Source organism: Schistocerca nitens, chromosome 1 (assembly GCF_023898315.1).
Source record: "Schistocerca nitens isolate TAMUIC-IGC-003100 chromosome 1, iqSchNite1.1, whole genome shotgun sequence".
NCBI lineage: Eukaryota > Metazoa > Arthropoda > Insecta > Orthoptera > Acrididae > Schistocerca > Schistocerca nitens.
In genome coordinates this window covers 548830597-548844050 of record NC_064614.1, presented here as the reverse complement: position 1 = coordinate 548844050, position 13454 = coordinate 548830597, and positions in this window count along the sequence as shown.

Sequence of the window (13454 nt, the reverse complement as noted above, 5' to 3'; positions counted from 1 at the left end):
TCATAACATTATTAACAGCATTACTGCTGTCTTCTCATTTACAAGAATGAGCTTGCAGAAACTTTCTTACTGGCATCCCGAACCACTTATAACCTTTTTAATGAAATATTTATTTTGCAATTTGTCACATTATGTTTGCAGTTCGCACCTTACAATGACACATCTCCATACTTTGCCGTGATACACAATCAAAATTACGTATTATTTGATAGATTGTACATCATATATATGGATATTTAAAAAAGACTGACATTGTCACACACAACTTGTGAATAGTTGTTAAAGCTTATTGCATGAAAGGTGATGTATTGTCTTTATTATCAAAACAGTGTAATGAATGATTGCTTATACTAGCACAGGTTGGAATGTCAGTGGAAACGAAATGGGAGGTGTAACTCAGGCCCTGGGTGGAAAAGCCCCCACAGGTGTGTTGGTCCTGCTTAACGCAGGAAGTAGCCCAAGACGGACAGTCGGGGCACCCGGGCGCTGAAGCACAACAGAGCGGCAGTCGGCCGGTATTGTAGTGAGGCCAAAAGGATAACCGGATAATACTTCAGAAACTCTGAAAATCTTGGACATGACATGACATGACATTTGGGCAAGGGATCAGTAATATTAGATAGGAAACTCATTTGCATCTCTTTACGTCCATTGGACATTGATATGTAGACGTTTGTGATATATAAAGGGGTTTTAATCTACGATAAATCTATACGCAGAAACAACATTCATCATTTTGTAGCTACTAGTTCCCTTAATCATTCATTTATGTTTTATGGTGTAATTTATATGTTAAAGAGTAAGAAGTAGGAAATAATATTACCATTAAGAGATCCCAAGATCTACTTCAGGGGTAGTCAGATAGGGCCAAATCTTCATTTTCGCGTTCAGTATTTTCCATGGCGCACATTCATTTTTACACCCGCCTGGAGTAGCGTCTTGGATGGTGATAGGATGAGCAGCATAGTACTGTGGTTTGAGAATATCTTCTCGATTTTCTTTTGGAAACACTATCTTCGAGGTCTCCTTGACGTTATCTTTCAAATTATAACGCAAGACTGTGTGTTTCTCGTACTGTCTTGACCCAGTTCGATAGAAAGCGTCTTCGGTTTCTGCCTCGGGTCAGCACGTTCACCCACTGAAAACATCTGGCCATGGGTTGCTGGGAGACTGGCATACCACCACTTGAAGCAGGAGTCGTACCTCTGTCTGTCGTCCAAGTTTAGTTCGACTCAATGCCCAGCCGTGTAAGAGTCACTGTTGTAGCAAAGGTGGCAGGTCTGCGTACTAAATTCTGCGACCTGTGTTTCCCCAAATCATCGACAAATTTGATCATGAATTATCCTACTACAATGTATACTAAAGTAAATTAAATTACTCGCCTCTTTTAAGTACTGGTATTACTTGAAAATGTGTTTTCGATATGTCGAAGCATTTGTGGACTGTAGTGGAATAGGGCTTACGAAGTACATCAACAATGTGCAGTGTGCAGGGGACACATAAACTCGCGTAAAAAGGTGGTCTAAATAAGCCAGAAAGAGAACACATCCACCAATGACTTCGTTAGTGACACTTGAGAAAGTCGGGTATACACACACTATCATCGGATCACTGCGGCTTATAAGCGGCTTATAATCAAGTTGCGTGCCTATGGAGTGTAGTCTGAGATGTGCGACTGGTCACGATTTCGTTTCGAAAAGATCACAGTTCGTAGAAATCGACGGAAAGTCGTCGTGTAATACAGAAATGATATTTGGCCTTCCCCAAGGAAGTCCAATGGGGCGTCTGCTTGCTAGTCTATACAAATGATTCAGGAGACAATTTGAGCAGCTACCTTACATTGTTTCCAGATGATGCTGTCATTTACCGTCTATTAGAGTCAACATATGCGCAGAACCAATAGCAAAAGATTTGGACATCTGTATGCTGCGAGAAGTGGCAACTGACCCTAAATAATGCAAAGTGTGAGGTCGTCCACATGAGTACCAAAAGAAAACAGTAACGTGATAATCGTTCAGAGATCGCGTTGCCACACCAAAGTTGGGGACGCAAATCGGTAACAGAGACTTTAGCGAGGACTCACTACAATCCGCAATGACGTATGAGAGGTGTTCCTGAAGACCACGCTTTCCCTATCAGCAACTACGGCGCCCTCACAGTGAGGTCAATGTAGAGTCCAGCCCGTGACCTCGTCTGAAGAAGTCAGCATCATAGTACAGTACCAATGTCTTAGTTGATGGATGGACGTGTTCACTTAAATGTGGACGATTGTACTTCAAGGGAACAGTTTGTTAACCTGTTCGTCAAGTGATGCTTTAACAGTCAATAACAGTTATAACTTCTCAGGTATTCCTGTGGCAAAGAAGTTGAAACATCCCCTTAGAAAAATTCATGAATTACTGTGCTGATAAACCTCTTACGTTATTTGATTTTCAAACAGCTGAGCAGAACTGAACGTACTCAGACATTTCTCTCTTTACGTATTCTGATCAACACTAAACTGACACACAATATTTTAGCGCAACGCAATCTGACTTTCAAGGATCCCTACAAAAGAATGGCCCTGACTAACGATAACCCATACCTTTCATGAATCTCTTACCTCACAAACATCTTCGTTACTCGAACTACTGCAATACAGCGAGCGCCAATACTGCCAGGTAATAAAAGATTCTAACTACTGAAGGCACTAACTACTGACAGGCATAGTTAGCAAATGAAAGATTTTGATAGAGAACAAACAATGTATTTACCTTAATAATATTCAAAAGTCATCTCATATATATATATATATATATATATATATATATATATATATATATATATATATATATATATAAAGTCATCATATATATATATATATATATATATATATATATATATATATCAGTTAATGGTATCCAGTATTACAAATTTACTCTTTCTGATGGACACACGTCCAGATCGTCCGCTCTCAAAATTCTGCCATCTCTCTCCCTACATCCACCACTGCTGGCGGCTCACCTCCAGCTGCGCAACGCTACGCGCTGTTCACATCCAACTGCCCAACTCTACAACAGCGAATATTCCAACAATGCCAACCAGCCACAGACTGCACACAGCACAGCCAGTGATTTTCATACAGAGCGCTACGTGACGTTACCAACATAAAAACCTAAACAGCCTATTTACAAGTATGTCAAAAGAAATTAAATCTTTTACTCAGTTATGTAATAAAGTGAACTAACAATGCATTCTAGTGGGATGCGCCCAGTTCCAGAGCAATCAAAGAACCCCCCAGTTGTGGTCAAACGAACGTAAAAATGGCTCTGAGCACTATGGGACTCAACTGCTGAGGTCATTAGTCCCCTAGAACTTAGAACTAGTTAAACCTAACCAACCTAAGGACATCACACACATCCATGCCCGAGGCAGGATTCGAACCTGCGACCGTAGCGGTCTCGCGGTTCCAGACTGCAGCGCCAAACCCGCGCGGCCACTTCGGCCGGCCAAACGAACGTACTTTCGCCTGATCACAATAAGTTTAATTTCGGTTACATGATAAATCACAAATCTAAAGGCTGTCAGTACAGCTAAATACCCAGGAATTACAATTATGAACAACTTAAATTGGAGCTTTCAATAGAAAATGTTGCGTGGAAGATAAACCAAAGACTGCTATTATTGGCAGATCACTTACAAGATGCAACAGGTCTACTAAAGAGACAGTCTGCACTACACTTGTCCGTCCTCTGCTCGAATACTGCTGTGAAGTATGAGATCCTTACCGGATGTGATTGACGGAGGATAATGAAAAAGTTGAAAACAGAACAGCTCGTTTTGTACTCTTATTATCGCGAAAAAGGGGAGAGAGAGTCACGGATATGATACGCGAGTTGGGCTGGCAATCATTAAAACAAAGGCGTTTTCCGTTGCGCGCGAATCTTTTCACGAAATTTCGATCCACAACGTTCTCCTCTGAATGCGAAAACATTTTGTTGACACCCACCGACATAGGGAGTAATGATCATTGTAATAAAATAAGATAGATCAGAGCTTGCACGGAAAGATTTAACGGTTCGTATTTCTCGTGCGCTGTTAGAGATTGGAACGGTAGATAAATAGTGTAAAAGTGGTTCGATGAACCCTCTGTCAGGTACTTATGTGTGAATTGCAGAGTGTGCACGTACCAGTAGATGTAGACGTACATCCCAGTCAGATTCTTTAAGCGTTTAGAATATCACAGACACAGCCCTGCGTCAGTGAGTATTCGTCGTAGTAATTCAAACGACTCAAGTGCACAATTCGACATGTTTGTGTTTCACATTCATTGTTGTGAGGGGGGACTGAGACAAACGAATATACGATCCGTTGTGAAGCCAGTGACTGAAGTGGCACAAACTTATTTCTTCAGAATGCGTACTGCATTGTGGATCGCTTCAAGAATAAATAAAACATATCTGAAAGTAATTGTCTCGTATGCTGCGTAAGACAACGTAACGAATAGCTTCGAAAACGTCATACATGACTGAAACGTCAAATTCAAAATACAAGCACAATAGGCCCACGGATTAACTTAATCTGATTGTTCACCTGTTAAGGCTGGAAATGCCTGGTGCTCAGATAAATGTCATATTGCTTAACTTCAACTTTGGTTGCAACATAAAAGCCAGTCTGTAACCAGAATGTCCAAATGTGGGTCTGAGCTCCCTTTCTCCCAAAAGGACTTCGGTGTCCTAACTGTTGCGCCACTTCGTTTTGTAATTCTCAGACCGAGAACAATATAGTTGCTTGACGCACGTCATCAAGTAGATGACGACAGGGAAGGGTCTGGAAAGCGGCCGTGGCCATTTCAAGGGAATCATCCTGTTTCTCGCACGCAGTGATTTAGGGAGGCCACAGTAAACCTACCGTGCGCACATGTACCGTTTACATATTCTAGGATGAGTGCGGAGAGGAGAATTAAACAAACCCCGCCCAGCATATCCCGCGAACAAGAGAACAATGCAGACGAATTGGGGCTCCCCCCGAAAAGCAATACGACCACACTGTACATATGCTTTTCTTCTAGTAGAGAACATCCATTCATCTTTGCTGATGGCTCTTCTTTTCCGAGGAGACCTAAGTAGCACTCTCTGTGGATCATGAACAGTTCGCTCATTCATTTACATATTCAACTCAAATCAGCAAAATACACTACTGGCCATTAAAATTGCTACACCAAGAAGAAATGCAGATGATAAACCGGTATTCATTCGACAAATATATTATACTACAACTGACATGTGATTACATTTTCAGCCAATTTGGGTGCATAAATCCTGAGAAATCAGTACCCAGGACAACCACCTCTGGCCGTAATAACGGCCTTGATACACCTGGGCATTGATTCAAACAGAGCTTGGATGGCGAGTACAGGTACAGCTGCCCATGCAGCTTCAACACCATACCACAGTTCCTCAAGAGTAGTGACTGGCTTATTGTGACGAGCCAGTTGCTCGGCCACAATTGACCACACGTTTTCAATTGGTAAGAGATCTGGAGAATGTGCTGGCCAGGGCAGCAGTCGAACATTTTCTGTATCCAGAAAGGCCTGTACAGGACCTGCAACATGCTGTCGTGCATTAACCTGCTGAAATGTAAGGTTTCGCAGGAATCGAATTAAGGGTACAGCCACGGGTCGTAACACATCTGAAATGTAACGTCCACTATTCAAAGTGCCGTCAATGCGAACAAGAGGTGACCGAGACGTGTAACCAATGGCACCCCATACCATCACGCCGGGTGATACGCCAGTATGGCGATGACGAATACACGCTTCCAATTTGCGTTCACCGCGATGTCGCCAAACACGGATGCGACCATCATGATGCTGTAAACAGAACCTGGATTCATCCAAAAAAATGACTTTTGCCATTCGTGCACCCAGGTTCGTCGTTGAGTACACCATCGCAGGCGCTCCTTCTGTGATTCACTGTCAAGGGTAACCGCAGCCATGGTCTCCAAGCTGATAGTCCTTGCTGCTGCAAACGTCGTCGAACTGTTCGTGCAGATGGTTGTTGTCTTGCAAACGTCCCCATCTGTTGACTCAGAGATTGAAACGTGGCTGCACGATCCGTTACAGCCATGCGGATAAGATGCCTGTCATCTCGACTACTAGTGATGCGAGGCCGTTGAGATCCAGCACGGCGTTCTGTATTACCCTCCTGAACCCACCGATTCCATATTATGCTAACAGTCATTGGATCTCGACCAACGAGAGCAGCAATGTCGCGATACGATATACCGCGATAGGCTACAATCCGACCTTTATCAAAGTCGGAAACGTGATGGTACGCATTTCTCCTCCTTATACATCACAATAACGTCTCACCAGGCAACGCCGGTCAACTGCTGTTTGTGTATGACATATCGGTTGGAAACTTTCCTCATGTCAGCACGTTGTTGTTGTCCCCACCGGCGCCAACCTTGTGTGTAAGCTCTGAAAAGCTAATCATTTGCATATCACAGCATCTTGTTCCTGTCGGTTAAATTTAGCGTCTGTAGCACGTCATCTCTTCGTGGTGTAGCAATTTTAATGGCCAGTAGTGTAAAACATAACATTCAACGCTGACTGTTAATGTTGGCAATAATCGGGCACAAAACACTTACAACCAGACGGCTGTCGATGTCTACCAGTTTGAAACTAGACAGTCGTAGTCCCAAATAAGCGTGTACCCTGTAAATCTAGAAAGTTGGACTGGAATCTAAACTAAACTTTGAAAGGTAGCTGCACCTCCAGCAACGTTTCAGTAACATAACGGAAAAAATTTAGAAACTTGTGGTAAGTTCCAATGGGACCAAACTACTGCGGTCATCGGTCCCTCGGCTTACACACTACTTAACCTAAACTAACTGACGCTGAGGACAACACACAGCCCCATGCCCGAGGGAGGACTCGCACCCCCGACAGGGGGAGCCGCGCGAACCGTTGTGAGGTGTTATCACGGTATAACTGCATATGTGTGGGGAGCTACTTTATCATAGGATAATTCTATGTTTCTGTGTGCTTATCACGGGATAGTTATATATTTTTATTTTTATAATTATATGTTTTATGATTTTGGTTCGGGTGGCTTTAAATATTGTGGGTTAGTATGAGACTTTTAATTAACTTATACCGCGATAACACTCGTACGGACATCGGCTGCCCCGAAGTACGTACGATATAATATTTTTTAAACACAACGCGCGACTCACTTCCTTCTAATAAATAGTTTGCATGAGCGCTGCTATTTAGAAAAGAAAACATGCGTATTCTCACGCAAACTGTAATTACGAGGGGCGTTCAGAAAGTAAGCTCCGATCGGTCGCGAAATGGAAACGACTATGAAAATCCGATAAAGCTTTGCACAGATGTGTTGGGTAGTGTCTCTAGTATAACCCCAGTTAGCATCACGTCGCTCTTCTCATTTCTGAGCTCGCAGTGAGTGCGTAAAGATGTCTAGAAAATAGTGTCTGCCGCCAAGTACGAGGGGCTGGTGAGAAATTTCGCCTGAAGCTATGCAGCTAACATTACATAACTGTCGTGCTGTTTCTTCTTCAAGACAATTCTCAGCCGCATTCTGCAGGGGCAATGAAGATGCTCCTGCATCGTTTTCAAATGGAAATGTTAGATTACCCACAATACAGTCCGCAATTGTCTCCCCCTGAGTTTCATCTCTGGTCACATGAACCGCTGTCTTTGAAGACAACATTTTGACACAGACAACGAGGTGTAGGCCAGCGTGGAGAATTGGCGGAAAGCACTGGCGGCTGCCTTCTATGATGAGGCTATTGAAAAGTTGGTACAACGCTATGACAAAAGTCTAAGTCAGAACGGCGACTACGTAGAGAAGTAGCTGAAAGGTGTAGCTAATTGTTACAAGTAAAACATTTCTGATGTTCACTGTGGTTTCAATTTGGCTATCAATCGGAGCTTACTTTCTGAACAGGCCTCGTATTAATATGGGTCTCAGAGGCTATTGGTTATTTATGTACCAAATGTCACAAAGATTAACTGAGATATTGCGGAGCTTATTTAATGTAATGATTTTCAATATTTCTTGTTCATTATTTGCAAGGCAAAACTGGAGAGAATCTCATCTGCCGTTAGGCGGCCAAAATGAAACATACTGAACTCATTCAGTGCTTGTGAATTCTAGTAAATGAAATCTATCCCTACGCTTTTTAACTCTGAATTTGATGAAAGATCAAAATTGAGAAGTCTCTCGCATTTACATTTAATATTATGACATGAAATTTTAATTAAATAATACACTCAGCGTAATGGCCGACTAAATCCTGCTGATGGAGATGAGCTCCCTGCACTACGAAGGTCTGTAAAAAAATTTGTTAATGAAAATTACTGGTTGCGACCATGAGAGGTGACAACTAAGTCAATAATACACACTTTCTAATAACAATTATAAGTATATTTTACTAAATTACAACCAAACTTACATTCAATATTATCCAGCGCTACAATGGCGGCCTACCTCTAGGCGAAACAAAAACAGGAGAGCTGGTTCAATCAAAGCATTGTCTCTGATCTTCATCGCCTATGTTACACAGAGATTGTACCAAAAACCTGTGTTTTGTTAATTACATCGATATTTGTGTTTTGATAATAATAACTTACGTTCTTTACTATTTGTTATACATCGCGCAGACGTACTTAGTCTCCAGGTAATTTATGTTTTACACGTCTCATAAAAAAAACTTCTTTTCCCTTTCTCCAAATGTGCATTTATGTGACGTACCGTCACAGCGCCTTAGACGGCGCGGCTACCCTGCGCGTCAGTAACATTAAGTCTACGACATTTATGTAGAACTGCCTTGTAACATAAGATTATCGCTACATGTATAGGTATACCTCTGTCGTTGTGTCTTACTGCAGTCTTTAGCGTTGCACATAAAGACATAATTTTATGGATCTCTCGGTCTCTCTGTTTTTACGAAGCTTTAGGATTCTTGGTCGGCGCAAATGGAGCGTTGGTAACGCAAAACCCTCTGTTATGGGCCACATGATGTAACATCAGAGGACTTCCATCTTGGGTGTAGGGTTCACTGGAAGATGCTTTTCTGGGACATTCTGGGATGAGTTCCCGTTGCGCCCTTTGCAGGCAGCAGTAAGCAGTCGGTAACATGTGGTCACAGGTTCCGTGATCTTCGTCAATCAGATTTAATTTGTTGGTCGGTTGGTTTGTTGATTTGGGGTAGGGGACTTAACAACGAGGTCATCGGTCCAGTCGTATTAGGGAAGGATGGGGTAGGAAGTCGACCGTGACCTTTCAGAGGAACCACCCCGGCACTTGGCCGAAGCGACGTAGGGAAATCACGGAAAATCGAAATCAAGCTGGCCGGACGCGGGTTTGAACCGTCGTCCTCTAGAATGCGAGTCCAGGGTGATAACCACTGCGCCACATCGCTCGGTATTTAATTTGTAATTCTTTGAACAGAGTTCAACCCACTTTGTACTTCAGATGAAGTAATATTATTGGTAACAATCAGAAAGTAGTTTGCAATTTTCATACCATGCCACCCGTGGCGTGTGTGCATTCAATTATATTGGTTTCTTTAACATCCTATTTCAGGCGAAGTACTGCTTCAAAGTAGTAATGTTTGAATATAACCTTTATTTGTCTAGATCACGAGTTTATAAAATGATATGACAAATTTCGATTGTGCTAGCAGTCATCTTATGATCATAAAATATCGTTACAGAGTGTAACACATCACATGTTTTGCAATTAAGTACTGAGTCATTAATGGAATGTACAACAAATGACGTGTTACGCCAGCTGGCGCAATCAAAACCGATCCTATCATTTTATAAACTCGAGATCTAAGCAAGTAAAACTTGTATTCGAAAGTAAGATCGCTTTTCCACATTCTTGACCATATAAAGCCTTGGGCGCGGGTCTTACAAGGGAACCTCCCCATCGCACCCCCCTCAGATTTAGTTATAAGTTGGCACAGTGGATAGGCCTTGTTAAACCGAACACAGATCAATCGAGAAAACAGGAAGAAGTTGTGTGGAACTATAAAAAAATAAGCAAAATATACAAACTGAGTAGCCCACGGCAAAATTCGCAACATCAAGGATTGTGTAAGCACTGCAGTGTTGTGGTCCCGTGGTTAGCGTGAGCAGCTGCGGAACGAGAGGTACTTGCGTCGAATCTTCCTTTGAGTGAAAATTTTAATTTTTTATATAATCAACATGGCTCTCCAAAATTCCAGGACATGTTCAGATTTGCTTGGACATATGCAGGATTCGACGGTATACGCACGGAAAAATTTGAAAACGTTAAAAACATATGTTTTGACAGAGCACAGGAAAAACTGTGCGACTGTGAAACTGTTGCATTCATTTGTTGCAGTTTATGTAACAAACTCTTATGTTTTCATCACTTTTTTGGGAGTGATTATCACATCCACAAGAACCTAAATCGGGCAAGGTAGAAGAATCTTTTTACCCATTCGCCAAGTGTACAAGTTAGGTGGGTCGGCAACATATTCCTGTCATGTGACGCACATGCCGTCGCCAGTGTCGTATAGAATATACCGGACGTGTATTCCTGTGGAGGAATCGACTGACCTATGACCTTGCAAGCAAATGTTTTCGGTTCCCATTGGAGAGGCACGTCCTTTCGTCTACTAATCGCACGGTTTTGCGGTGCGGTCGCAAAACACAGACACTAAACTTATTACAGTGAACAGAGACGTCAATGAACGAACGGACAGATCATAACTTTGCAAAAATAAAGATAGTAAACTGCTCACTCGAGGGAAGACTTGAACCAAGGACCTCTCGTTCCGCAGCTGCTCACGCTAACCACGGGACCACGGCGTTCCTGAGCTCACTCTGTCCTTGATGTTGCTTATCTTGCGCACGGACTACTCAGTTTATACATTTTGCTTATTTTTTTCATAGTTCTACACAACTTCTTCCTGTTTTCTCGATTGATCTGTGTTCAGTTTTTCAAGGCCTATCCACTGTGCCAACTTATAACTAAATCTGAGTGGGGTGCGATGGGGAGGTTCCCTTGTTAGTGTGGCGGTACGCCATGCGATACGACACGTTGCAATAAAGAGCGCGCGACGCGGCGCTTATCCATCGGTGCGACACTCGTCTTCCCATGCGATACGATACGACAAGCGTCAAGACAGCACGAATCACGTTTCTGTTTCAGCTTCACTTGCAATAATGAGCTCTTTGAAGAGGACGTTATTGTGACATATACTGTAAAACTCAAAAAACTGAAAAAGGAGAACGAAGCATTGGGTGCGCCCATGCAATGTCACAATTATCACAAATAGTTTCGCTGTGGTTTTTCGTGAGGTCTGTCAGCACGAACACAAATTCCACAAATTCTAAACAATGGGTGCAGATAGTTTCCCCCCTTGGAGCTACTGGTATCAGCTACTCTTACAACGCACGGTACAAAGTTTCTACTGGCTATTTGTCGTGCTGGGAAGCTAATCATTACAATAAGGTAAGTTGATGAAAAAATTGCTGACATAAAAAGTTTATTCTTTGTAAGACCACCTAATATGGTGCTTTATTCAATGTTTTGTGTGTGTATGTGTGTGTGTGTGTTTTTGCAGTTACAAGTTAAGAAAACAAGTGTGGCATTTCTACAACTGTTCAACTTCCCAAAGTAGTAAATTATTCAGCTTGATGTGTATTCAGATGAGCGGCTGGTCCCGGCGGAGGTTCGAGTCCCCCCTCCTGCATGGGTGTGTGTGGTTTGTCCTTAGGATAATTTAGGTTAAGTAGTGTGTAACCTTAGGGACTGATGACCTTAGCAGTTAAGTCCCATAAGATTTCACACACATTTGAAATTTTTTTTTATTCAGATGAAACGCTGGATTTGAAGCGATATCAGTCACCATCGATGGTGCAGCAGTGGGTGGTGAGCTCTGCCTAGGGGTAGGCACGTGTCTGAAGAAATGGAAGAAACTCAGGACATTAAGGAAAATCCTGATGTCGTCCTTCTCGGCTTTGTCCAGCTGCCTATTCAGAAGTAACAGGAATTTAGGTATCAGACCTCTTTTACACAAAGTTTCCAGAAATCAGAGACCATATACTGAGAAAACAAGCTGTCAGCATCATCCGCTGATGACTCCCAGAGTCTTTTCATTTCAGTAAGTTTTTCATTTCCGGCTTTATTTTGTAACGTCAGTGAACGAAAAAGAGAAAGACGAGATAGATCTCCAAACTGCATAGCCAGCATGTGTGCCGCGTATCTGCCAACCCCGAAGTACGCAATTTATCGCATATATTTTGTCGAGATTGGAAAGAGGTATCCTCCCACTGTTAAAACAGTTTCGATATCTTACGTATATTTTTAAGCACAATGTATAACCTAAAACCCACCAAATAGACTCTAGCCAGTGTCTACATTCTTCATCGCAAACTTTTCAAAATATGGGCCATAGTTTACTTACTTCTGAAGCATCACTATAACTATGAGTGAGCCGTGCTGCGGCTCGCGTTGGTGCCGTTGGTAGGTTGACATCGGGCATCGTGTAATAGGGATAGTGGCGTCTCGTTTTCTTCTCGTGTTTACTGGCCCCACTACGTTTGCTAGTGTTGTCTGTCCGCGAGTGGCAGCAGCAGCGGTTATCAATATCTTTGGAAGCGCGTCAAGTGTTTTCCAAATTAGAGTGTGTCGGGGAGTTCAGCTGGGACAGATCAGCATTGGGGTCCGGCAGCACCAGGACGTGCCGGGACCGCTGGCGGCATGCAGGCACTGATGGATCGAGGGGCTGAAGTTGCGAGGTCGACAACCTCGTTTCCCACCGGACCCAGCACGTTTGAGTTGAGTGAACATTAACACAGTAGTGAAACCTCCACGATTTTGAGATCACGCTGTTTGTTCGCGTGTTGCTGCTCTCAGGGTCGCTGACACGAAGAGCTGCAAGTAGAGTGTTTGGAGTTGGCGAAATTAATTAGCTGTCCTCCACCTTTTATTATTAATCATTGAATTCTTCGTGTTTATTGATAAAGTTCAACCAGCGGTATTTTCCTGCCTAGTGGCCGCTAGCGTCCCAGTTACCTGCCTGGGAGGTTAGCATATTTTCGCGGCAGTGTACCTTTCCTCACCTTGCCGCTGCAGTCCGGTAAGGCGTGTAGTTCGACAATCTCCTTCATTGTGGTTCGGATATTTGTTTCTTTCGGACTACTTTGGTCGCAGTGGGACCTTCTGCTTCTGGGTGTTCTAAACACCAGATTCTGAAGACGCAGTGCTGGCTGCCGGTTCCGCCTTGCCTGGGTTATTCCATCGTTATGTTGGTTATCAGACGTTAGGTAGATGTTGCAAGAATGTTGGTCTGCGTTTAAACTGTCACTCGTTTGAGTTGCCATCCGGTTAAGTGAATACAACTCCTGGCAGCCTGTCTCATCGTTTACGAAGTTGAGCGGCTTTCGCAGGTCGATCCTTGGAGCACTG